Source organism: Hylaeus volcanicus, chromosome 2 (assembly GCF_026283585.1).
Source record: "Hylaeus volcanicus isolate JK05 chromosome 2, UHH_iyHylVolc1.0_haploid, whole genome shotgun sequence".
NCBI classification, from domain to species: domain Eukaryota; kingdom Metazoa; phylum Arthropoda; class Insecta; order Hymenoptera; family Colletidae; genus Hylaeus; species Hylaeus volcanicus.
The window spans coordinates 10,680,557-10,691,705 of NC_071977.1; the positions used below are offsets into that span (position 1 = coordinate 10,680,557).

Here is an 11,149-nt window from a genome sequence, read left to right on the forward strand (position 1 = left end):
CAAGTTACATACTAATATATCAATATTTTACTAAATAATTTTACTTTTCTCATAAAAATCTCTCTAATAACCATGAATAACATCAATGACGGTTGGCAGGACGATCAACTTTAAATATCAAAGTAAATGCATTTACTTTAGAAAAAAATTAAGCCCATGGAGGGTAATGTCACTATCACCACCAAAAAGTGAATCATGGTAATGTTCCAGGCTCTAAATATCACTGAAGTTTTCCAAGTTTTAAACTAGAGAACCAATTCACCCGAAACAACCTTACTTGATGAATTAATCGAGGAGGACGATCCTTCTTGAATTTATCCAGATTGATCACTTGGCACAAAACCGATGAGTTTCGTGCAATTTTAACGAAACTGTCGCGCGTGATATTCTTTTCACGGCATAGCCGAGCGAGCCGTGTGCAGCGGGCGAAAAAAGGAAATAAGAAACGTGGACTGTTCTAGGCGGGGTACAATTTGGTACTGTGAAAGTGGCATGGGGCTCTTAGAGCATATATACTGCCCCGGGGGTATTTTGCCCCCTCCACAAGGGCGGGTCGGCCTCTATGGGGCACCGTACCAAGAGTTCACCCCATAATCACGACGGAGGGGCACCTAACGTTCTCCCCACCACTATCCGTGTATGCGTTAGACGCGTGCCACCGGCGATGTAGTCGTTCAGTTTAGGAGATTAGAGGTTTTTAGGGCGATTACACCTCTTTACGGATCTTATGCGAAGATGAATGCAGAGTTCTGTGGCGTATTAGCGAAATTGTTATTGTGAGAACGTTTAGGGGCAAGAGTACTCAGCTCTTGGAGATTTATACATTTAAAATGTTGCATTTTTTAAGGATTTAATAACTCGACGTTCGGTATTTTATTTCACTCTACAGTATTTGATACATAAAATGTTATAGACAGATACGAGATGTTTGGTATTTTTATACTGAAAGTTGATGGCTCTAATAATAATATTACTTTGCGAAAAATTATTTACTTTCTATCGCTACAATTTTAAGTGGTTTAAACGCCCTTGCAATACTTGCCAGGTGTACCATTCTGTATAGTGGGTTCTCAATGGAAAGGCGCTCGTGCAGTGCCTCCAAGTGTACATACGTTTACTTACAGTCAGTCCCATGCATATTCGTACTCTCTGTGTTTGTGTCCATATACATATTTATGATGAAACACTTATTTAAAAACATCGAACCTATTATTTAATTTAGACAAACTTCTTTAATAGACAGAGAGAGTACGAATATGCATGAGACTGACTGTATACACATGTGTACTGGAGATATAAAAATAATAAAAAAAGAATAAAGGATACAAAATGTTGCACTTGACAGTAAACTAGTAATGTGAAATAAATTTTTTAATCTTACTTGAGTTACTATGTAGAAAATCGTACGCGATTCACCGCGATCAAGTTGAAATTTTCAAGCTCAGATCGTCGTTCCACACTGCCCCAGGATGTATGGTTGAAAATAAGTGGCCGATAATCTAATAAAACCAACCGTGGCCATATGTCGCATTCGCTAATCAGCTGATAATGTCCGGGACATCGCTATAGAAACGAGCAGGTAGGTCAACTCGACTAAGCGAGCTTTCTAGCTGGGAGCAATTCCTACAATTAATCGATGGCGATTAGGTCTATCCCACTCCCAACCTTCTAATATTTAATTACAACATATTTAACAGTGAAGAATTTTTACTAACCTACCAATGTAAGTAAAGCTACTGGTCACGTTTTGTAACATATTAGATCATCCTAAAAATTCATGCCTCTTGTACTTTTGCTATTCAAATTAATATGTGAAATTGCACACACTCTATAAAAATTGGCGATACTCAAACAACATGATAACTCTACTTTCTTCGGTCTAATAAAAATTTAATCATGGAATACTATTGATCCATCGTTTCATAATTTCGACGGATCTCAAGTCACTTCTGTTCAATCGTACACACCGGAAGAGCTAATCCCAGACCTAGTCCTCGGGAACTATGCTATTGCACTCGAGTACACGCACTTTCCTGGCTCCCACGAAATATCAGTGTGCAGAGGGATCACCAGTAGCGCGATAGGGCAATCTCTAATCGATGGTTTCGTCAAGTATTGATGCCCGTCAATCACAGCCACGGCCAGTTACTGAAAAAGGTGATTCGATCGAGAAACCGTGCAGGTATTTCCACGTGACGTCCAATTGGTCACATTCTCTTGGACTTTGTGCCCCTTTTCGTCACTGGAGGAATACGCAATATTAGCTAAGAATGGAGCGAAAAAATCAGGCGCACGCACAGTGTGATATGTATTCCAGCGATCTAGCGAGACAAAACTTATGTGGTCCGATATTTCGGAAATTATTAGCTCGTCTACACACGAAGCTACTCAAAAGAAACGTAATTGGTTGGTGACTGAAATCACAAATTAGTTACTTATTTGTTAGTAATGATTTTGAACATTTTTAGAAAAAGCATCTACCACTGTCCGCGCGGTGTAATATTACGGCAAAGTAATATTCTCGGTCATTGCTTGAACAAATATTGTTAATAATTAATGTAACTATTGTCAGAAATTAATTTTTAGTTCTTCCAGCTAACAGATATAACGATATAGAAAAATTTCTCACGATTACTGTGTTCGATGAATGCTTATTCTGAACCGTGATTGCACCAATTAAATATTAATATCTGACAGTAGTTAAATTAATTATTAACAAGACTTATTATTTAAACAATGATGGGGAATATGATTTTGCTGTGATATTAATGTTTCTCGATAAATTCATCGTGATTGCACCAACTAAATATTAATATCTGACAGTAGTTAAATTAATTATTAACAAGACTTATTATTTAAACAATGATGGGGAATATGATTTTGCTGTGATATTAATGTGTCTCGATAAATTCATCGAGCCGTCGAATCAACAGCCACGCGGTTGTTGTTTGCCCTTGCCCCACTCTTGTTCGAGAGCGAGTCGCGACCCTCGACACAGGTATGCGAGGGGTGAGAGATCATTCGTCGTTGATCCTTCGATCGATATGGATCTCGCGATCGCGCGTCCACGTCACGCGCCCCTCCTATTTGTAGTTTCCCTTAGTATTAGCTTAGCTTGGTATTGGTTGTGGGTATCTTAGTTTGGTTTGGTTAGTTTTAAGGCATGGATGTACGAGTGTCTGTTCTCTGCCAAATAATTATTAATCATTTGTTCAATTCCTTTGTTTGTTCGTAAGTCCATATTGGACTCGCAACTCCGTTCTCCATTTCGGTCACTGTTACTTCATGTCATAAGTGAAGTGACCAACTGTGTAACTGGACAGAAAGGTCGGTTGGCGTCCTCCTGGTGAATCTGTATTCGATAAGAAGACAATCGGCTCCTTCGGATCGGTTCTCTACTCCCTGTATTACCGTCTGGTGTAGTCTAGGCTCCCGGCGCAATGCAGTAAGTCCAAAGCGCAGTGAGACGGATGCAAGTCGGGTCCTATAGTGGCTCCCAGTTGGGTGCAGGGTGTGGAGGACTGATTCGGAGGCGTCGGTCGTCTTCCTCTCGAGTCAGATCCAACAAGAGGAAACGGGACTGACTAGTAAGTCCGTTACATGGTCGCGTCGTGTCGCGATTTCCATTTAGCTTCCATTTAATTCAAATAATTATTTGGCAGAGTCAGACATAAACTTTGGAAATCGAAGGGAATTTTCTTTTCCTTTGATTTTCATAGTTACGTACTTAGTATTAAGCTCGTCAACTCTATGTAGAGGGAGATCGAAGGAGCTTTGATTCCTTCTATCTCCGGGTCTCCAGTCGCAGCAACCTCCACGTGGTGAGACCTGGTAATCGGTATTATTCGTGACGAACAATCATTCGTCACGAATAATAGCGAGCTAATGGCTGCTTACTTGTAATAAGATCGTTAGATATAAAATGTGCAAAGTGTAAAGTGTAAAGTGTAAAGTAAGATTAGATTTAGATTAGCAATTATATAATCAGTTTTCAGAAAAATTCATTTTTATAAATTATATATTAATATATTTTTATTGCAAAATGTTAGTCAATTTTCATAACAATTTGTACATTTAAACTACACTTCAAACTACGAAATACGTATTTTCTGAAATTTTGTTTTCTTGCATTACAGAAAATTATTCTACTTGTAATGTACTACTGTGATCAAAAAATAGCAAGACTTTTCATACAAATTTAATACATCTATTAATAATTAATTATACCTTATTTTTTGGAATAACATTTACGTTTTCTGGTAAAAAGGACATTCTATTATTGATTTGTAACATCCATAAACACATTTAAAACATTTCGGCAACTACCGTTTGTCCCGCTAGATCGCTGAAATATTACACTGTGCTACGTGTAGCCTGTTTGCATAACGATTTGTTATCGACGGTATATTCGCGTATTCTAAGTGTATTATCAATAATTTATTTCATCGAAAACAAACAGATTTCGCTCCCGACACGGAAATCACCGTTCACTTCCGACCAGCGGCCGTTCAACGTGATTTACGACCATGTTTGATATATGATGGCGCGGTGAAATGAAAGTGTACACCTAGGAGTTCAATATTAAATTTAAAGAATAAGAGATATATGATTCTGTGCCATATTTGTATGCATTTGAGAAAGTCTTGAATATTAAAATACAATAAATAACATAAACATCAGCTGAGGTGTAAATTATAATCACAACTTCCTGCAAGCAAGTAGTACTAAAACAGTTTCATTGGCGTTTCATATTAGCTTCAATATTACACGCCTAATACACTTTTGATTAAAATCAATATTTATGGACTTGTCAAACTTGTTTCAATTTTTTATACCAGCCCTGTATTTGTCTCGATATCGCAGATAGTAAATCACTCGATTAATCATAACTGCGCGTCGACGGGGTGAAACCCTATAATTAATAACTACTTTAAATGATTTCTCTTGCAACTTGAAAGTTGCGAAGGTTCGATGAAAGTTCAACGACTATGATGCTTCGTTTGCTGCGAAAGGAGACAGGTACTTGTTTCTTTTTCCAATTCCTGATAGGAGGTAGCTTGAAATACGTAAATAAGCTTGGCATGCTTTTAACCTTCTCCCCGATGAGCGATAATAGTTTCTGTTCTACGTATTACATAGCATCGCCGATGTACGATAACAGTTCAGATCACGCGAGCACGGTAATTGCATTTGCCGGCAGTTACAGGTTTTCGCGCGAAATTTCCAGCGTATCATAAACGAAAGATGGATAATGACGCATTTGATGAGTGAAAATTATGAAACTGTTTGACCATAAGATTTGCATAATTACAGCGCTTCCTACCTATAATTTCTTGAACACCCGAGTCATTTGCATCTGTTTATCATTGTTTGCTTTTTCTGAGCAATACGATTGATACGCGCTAGAAGAAGCTCTATATTTATTTATTCAATATAGGTTACATTAACCACCACAATGTGTTACATTCTCGACATTCGATATTAATCTGTATAAATTAAACGTCTAAAGCGGTATACACATAATCGTATGTAACTTTTACATTTTTGAAATGAATAAAAATTAATGTAATTTCTTTTCGAGCACCTTCTATTCTCTATAGGTCGTAAATTTTCGATTGGTTACGATTGCATCCTGCTGTTGAGGTTCACCTCTTCAAAGATAAAATAGGTTGTACGAGGTCGATCGAGCTCGATCGCGAGCCATCAATGGAATTGATGCTACGTGATTTGCATGATACGGTTTGATACGATTCGATCGACTCTATCGAACTGACACTAAACGAGAGCCGTGCATAATGCCACACTTTACGGGACGCATTTGCGTACAAATTTATTCAATCTTATATTACATTACAAAATTTACATTCTTGTAGGATTATTATACAAAAATGTGATATTCATGCAGATAAATTAATATCAAAATTGCTCGATATAATATTGATATTGAAATTTCTATATAATAAGCCTTTATTTAAAATTCTCAAGCTTTTAATTCTCGAGGACACTTAATAAATCCAAGTGTCCTCGGAAACTAAAAGTTTGAGAATTAAAAAAATGTATATAGAAGCTTATTATATAGAAATTTTGAATATTAATATTGTATCAAACAGTTTTGAATATCACACTTTTGAATAATAATCCTACAAGAATCCAAAATATGTAACGTAATATAAGATGAAATTATTATTGAATTTATTAACTCTCGATATAAAATATATTCGTTTACCTAAAAATAACGTCTACGGTAGACGTTTTTTAAGGCAGCATCGACCCCCTAAACGTGTCCGTACGTACCCTCTCCTGCGAAAGGTACCAACCCTTTTCACACTTTGAAAATTCGTACCGTTTCGTCTATAAAAGGTCGGCGTGAAATCGACGCCGTTTCAGACACATGTTCGATTTGCCCGCGGAAATATTGGGAATTACACGAAAGATTTGCTACCCGGTGCGTGCAGAATCGAAAATCAAATAATAAAAAAAAAGGGGCGTGAGGGAACGACGAGAACGAAATTGTCGAACAGGAGAAAAGGGTTCGTGGAAGGCTCCGGTAACGATTCGCTCTAATTGGATAATTTATCGCGGACATCGATAAATAATACTTGTACAGTTGGTCGCGCAGGCCTCGTGTCACGGATCGTTCTGGTTTTCCGCTTAATTTATGTACGTCCTTCCGTTAATTTCATGATTATAGGAATAACAGATCTCCTGCATCGCTGGAAAACATACTCAGTTACATAAATTCATAAGTCGAAAATTAATTTTGATGATACCATGCAAGCGAGCTATTATTTGCACTCAAAGCAAGACATGTGTCATGAAATGAAGTAAATTTCTTTTGAAAATTTTTGGACACCTAAAAGGAAGTTTAACAAAAAATTAACTCTACAATCCTCATACTAACAGCCTCTCGCATCACTTAATAAATTAACCTCTGGAAATCTTGGACTAACATACGATCAAAAAATGACCCAAGGTGTTAGAGGCTCAGAAGACCGTTCGAGTATGCTCGGCTATAGTAGCATCGATCGCCTTAAAAGGTTTTGCCTGGCAAAGGCATGCGTCGTGAGAAGTGGGTTAACTAACTGGCAACACCCATGTTTCGTATAGTTCACGGGAGTTTTCCCAGACCTGTAACGAGCACCGAGTTAAACCTCGTCTGGCGTAAGAAAGATGGAAGACGTCGGTGATCTTTCTGCAAGACACGCTTTATCCCACGGCTTTCTTCCTTTTACCTCACGACAATGCTGGCTTCTATGAACGCGCAGATGCGATCGCTTACGTTGGCTATCATTGTGTTACACGTGACACCGTAATGTTACGACAGACGGATAAAGGTGAGGTAACGATGGTGGGTGAGAGAAAAGAGGATAAACTCTTCTCGCGCCCGCTACTGAGAGTTTAATCATGCCAAACAGTTCGCGGTTATCATTAAGTACTGTTAATCAGATCGCCACGAAATACCCGCAATTACAGAACTGTGAGGTATTATTGCGATGAGAACGCTATTTTTTTTCTTCATGAATACTGTAATGGCAGGAAGTGCGTCGTAATTACTACAGGAAGAAATTAAAGTAAGGTTGTTGTTTTATATGCGGTGTTCGGAAATTATTGCATTGTTATTTTTCTTAGATTTTAATTTGGGAATCTCAAGTTAGCTTAATAGATTCATATTATGGTATACTTAGTAACTCTTTGAATGCCAGAGGAAATTTTCATACACATACGAGAAATGCCGTGCAATTTTAAACAGAGATGCATGATTGTAAACAAAAATGTATATTTCGTTCAATTTTATTTTAAGATTCATCAAATTCTTGCACGATATTAAAAACATTTTAGTCATCCTTTATTACTGAAACAATAAAAATGAAACGTTATAGATTTAACAAAAAATAAATTTATTAGATATTGACGTTACTTTCGTAAGACAAAATTGATTTTTTAATGAGTTATAGCACTTACGTTCGAGCAGTGATATATCTCTTGGCCTTTTTTGCAAATGTATGAAGGAGCGATATATCGCCCCTTGGGACTCAAAGGGTTAATAGTTCGCGTGGTATACGTTTTACGCTCCGTTTCATAAAAGTATACTCGGACATCTTGTGAATAGAACCATCTTTCACGATGTTTCCAGTTAGCCTAACTCTTCCACAACGCTCTATATTCCATCCACGCTTCCGAAACTCTTCTCAACTGACATTTAGACTTCGTAGGTGCTCCCGGTTAGACATGCCTCTGAGAATGTCTCGATCTTCGACGTAAACGCTCGGTATACGCATAAGAGCGATTATTCTGCACTTCTGCTTGTGATAACCATCAGGAACAAGCATGCCTCGACGAAGCTATTTTCCCTTCGAAAATCTGCGTGGACGATGCCAAGCGGATGCAGGAGGAATCGTCCCACTAAATGAGGGAAACAATCTCTGTCCGACTTTTGAGAGTCTGCGGATACTTTATCGTCGGAGGTGGAGCTGTTCGCCTCGGCCTTTGGTAACTGTACACGTCCCCTTCTCGTCTTTCCAGCAACGTCCTTCTCTGCCCGCCACGTTCTCTTCTTCTCCTTCCTCCTTCGATGTCCTCCTTCCCGCCATCCTGTTTGCACGACCTTTACACGAGCCACGGATCCTTCCATTTGCCGCTCGCCGTATCCTCGATGAAGCGCGTGCACTCGAAGACGTCGGGGTGGACGTCGCTTTTCATTCTTCTCGACTTGGAAGATGAGTTTGTCACACTGTACACTCCCTTTCACTCTCGTTTCTTGCACTTCGAAACGGTTTGCACGGGGACGCATCGGAGATGTGGATGGTAGTTGTGATGTAAATGAAGTTATTCTAAGTGAGGAAGGGTAAGATTCCAGATTTAAAGATTTAAGAAAATTATAATTTAAGAAAATTCACAAATTATAGAAAGTGCACGTATAAAGTGAACTATTCCATTTATGGTTATGTAATTTTTAGATTACAAAAGATATTGCAAAATGTCTGAATCTTGAGGACACCAAAAATCTCGTTTGCTCTACCTTCAAATTAGTCCAATTTTCATCTTCAACATTCTTCCATATCTTTCGCAATGTTAAACTTGTATATTTGTATGAAGTAAATGAGTGGCTTTAATATAAGGGGTGATTTCTCCCTCAACGATGAAAAGTATCAACTGGTTATAGTTTTAAGTTTGGCCCAACAAATGCTTGTGTAATTATTATTAAAAATCGTAATCTGACAGTTCAGAGCGTTTCTTTGTAGCGCCGTCACGCTCGTCGCTCGCGCACGTGTGCGGTTTTCAGCGAACACGCTCGGCAATACGTTGCACCGTGTTGAATGCAGTCCCGTTTCCTTGTTCTCGAGCGATGCATAACAAGGATGCAATCTGGCGATACGATCAGCATTGTTAGGCTCTGGTTTAAATTTGGAGAAAGCAGTAAAATCGGTCATCGCCGTGTTTCGTAAGACTCGCGGTAATCCTTAATTACTGACGCTGCCAAGGAGTGTATTAACCTATTCGCTGCTGAATTGATTCGTACCAGAAAAAGGCTCTGTACTGAATTAATTTCGTGATTTGTTCTTAGAAGTATCAAAGTAGGGTGAACTGTTTATCGAATGGTATAGTCTATTAAGAGAAACTACTTATCGGTGGTGAACAGATTAAACGACGCAATTTATTTATAGGTGGAAGCACTCCAGATACCTGGAGGACGTTGTGATTTCTTCGAATGGGAACGCGCACTTTCATACAGTTGAAATTGCAGCTTCAGTAAAGACTGACACTCAATACGGGGAATAATTATGTCACCCTCAGCACGTTGAACATGCGATGGAAGTCGCAGGCGACATATGATATTTGCCAGGTGACAATCTTCTCTTAAGATGGTATTTCTAAAACAATTAATACCAACGTTCATATTGATAATCTAGTTCAAGTACAAAGATAATCATCACATTCTAAAATTTATATGCAGCTTCATACCAAATCGCTACACTGGAAATAAATTAAATATACATTGGCAACTTGTATCAATTCATTTAACATTGATAATAATTTGAAGCCCGACCCTTGACTTTGAAATAAAATGATAACTTGACCTTTGAGCTAAGGAAAGTTACCCATGTCTGATTAAGACGAGTCCACGAGTGTTCCGCAATTACTGTTGCCATCTCCTGCGATCAGTTTTAGGTCCGAATTTTATTGATCATGCTCTATCGCGCCGTTTCGCGGCAGAAATGGCGAGGGAGACTCGTTATCCCTTGCTCGGGCTCAAGTTTTCCAAGAACGCGTGTCTTCCTCGTTCCACAGGCGCTCTTATCGGCGATCGAAGAGGAATGCACTGAAACGTTGCCAGCGAAACGATAAACGCTCGGACGGAATTACTGGTTACTCGTCTCAGATTATCGAGCGGGTGCACGCGTCCCGAGGGATGCGAGGAAGCTCTACGCGTAAGTATGCGCCTCACGTGGCTTCCGTAAGTGTGTCGTGCAACGTTTCCGGTAAGACGCTTCGGTGCTTCCAGGTTGCATCGCGTGTGCCCGCGGCAAACTCGTTCCGTAGAACACGGTTACACGATAAATTACGTATGTAAGAATTAACGCTTCGAGGCGAAAAAAAATCATAACTCAAGCTGCTGAAAATACCGTCACAATGCTTATTTAGCCTCAAAATTAATGTAAATCGAATTAATGTATCGAATAATATACTTTGTGAAAAGATTTAGGTACTCGTGGTAAATTTGGAGGAAAAAATCATGCATGAAAGGGTAAGCTTACTCGAAAGGTGGGCAGATGTTTACTCACCTTACTCCAAAATTAAGGAGGTTGACTATCTTAAACCAGAAGTACATTTTTATTTGTGCTCTTTTAATTTTGAGGAGACTCAAGCTTGAAAGTATCATTCTTCGAAAGCTATACATCTTCTCTTTTACCATATAGTGCAACATCACTAGGTGAGTTTTTAACTCACCTAACTCCAAAATGCAGGGGGTTGATTATTTCTCACCAGAAGTACATTTATTTTCGTTTTCTTCCAAGTTTGTAAAAACTCAGGCTTTAGAACCACCTGCCTACGAAAAGTATACATAATTTTCTTCAGTATACAGTGCAACGACATCGCACGAAATTCCTAAGCCGCGACGGTCTCGATCTCGATCCCTTCCGTGTCG

General features: G+C 38.8%; 1 protein-coding gene across 2 annotated transcripts in view; it reads right to left on the minus strand.

The window, feature by feature from the left end:
• LOC128885098 (basic helix-loop-helix neural transcription factor TAP) overlaps positions 1 to 1,601 on the minus strand; it is a 4,489-nt gene extending 2,888 nt beyond the window's left edge. The window contains exon 1 of one of the 2 annotated variants that reach the window (XM_054138867.1): positions 1,382 to 1,601. The gene's annotated coding sequence lies outside the window, so the exon portion shown is untranslated. Of the gene's footprint in view, positions 1 to 277; positions 405 to 1,381 lie in introns of those variants that run through there. The other variant, XM_054138868.1, reaches the window with a different exon arrangement.
• Positions 1,602 to 11,149: the final 9,548 nt, after the last annotated feature.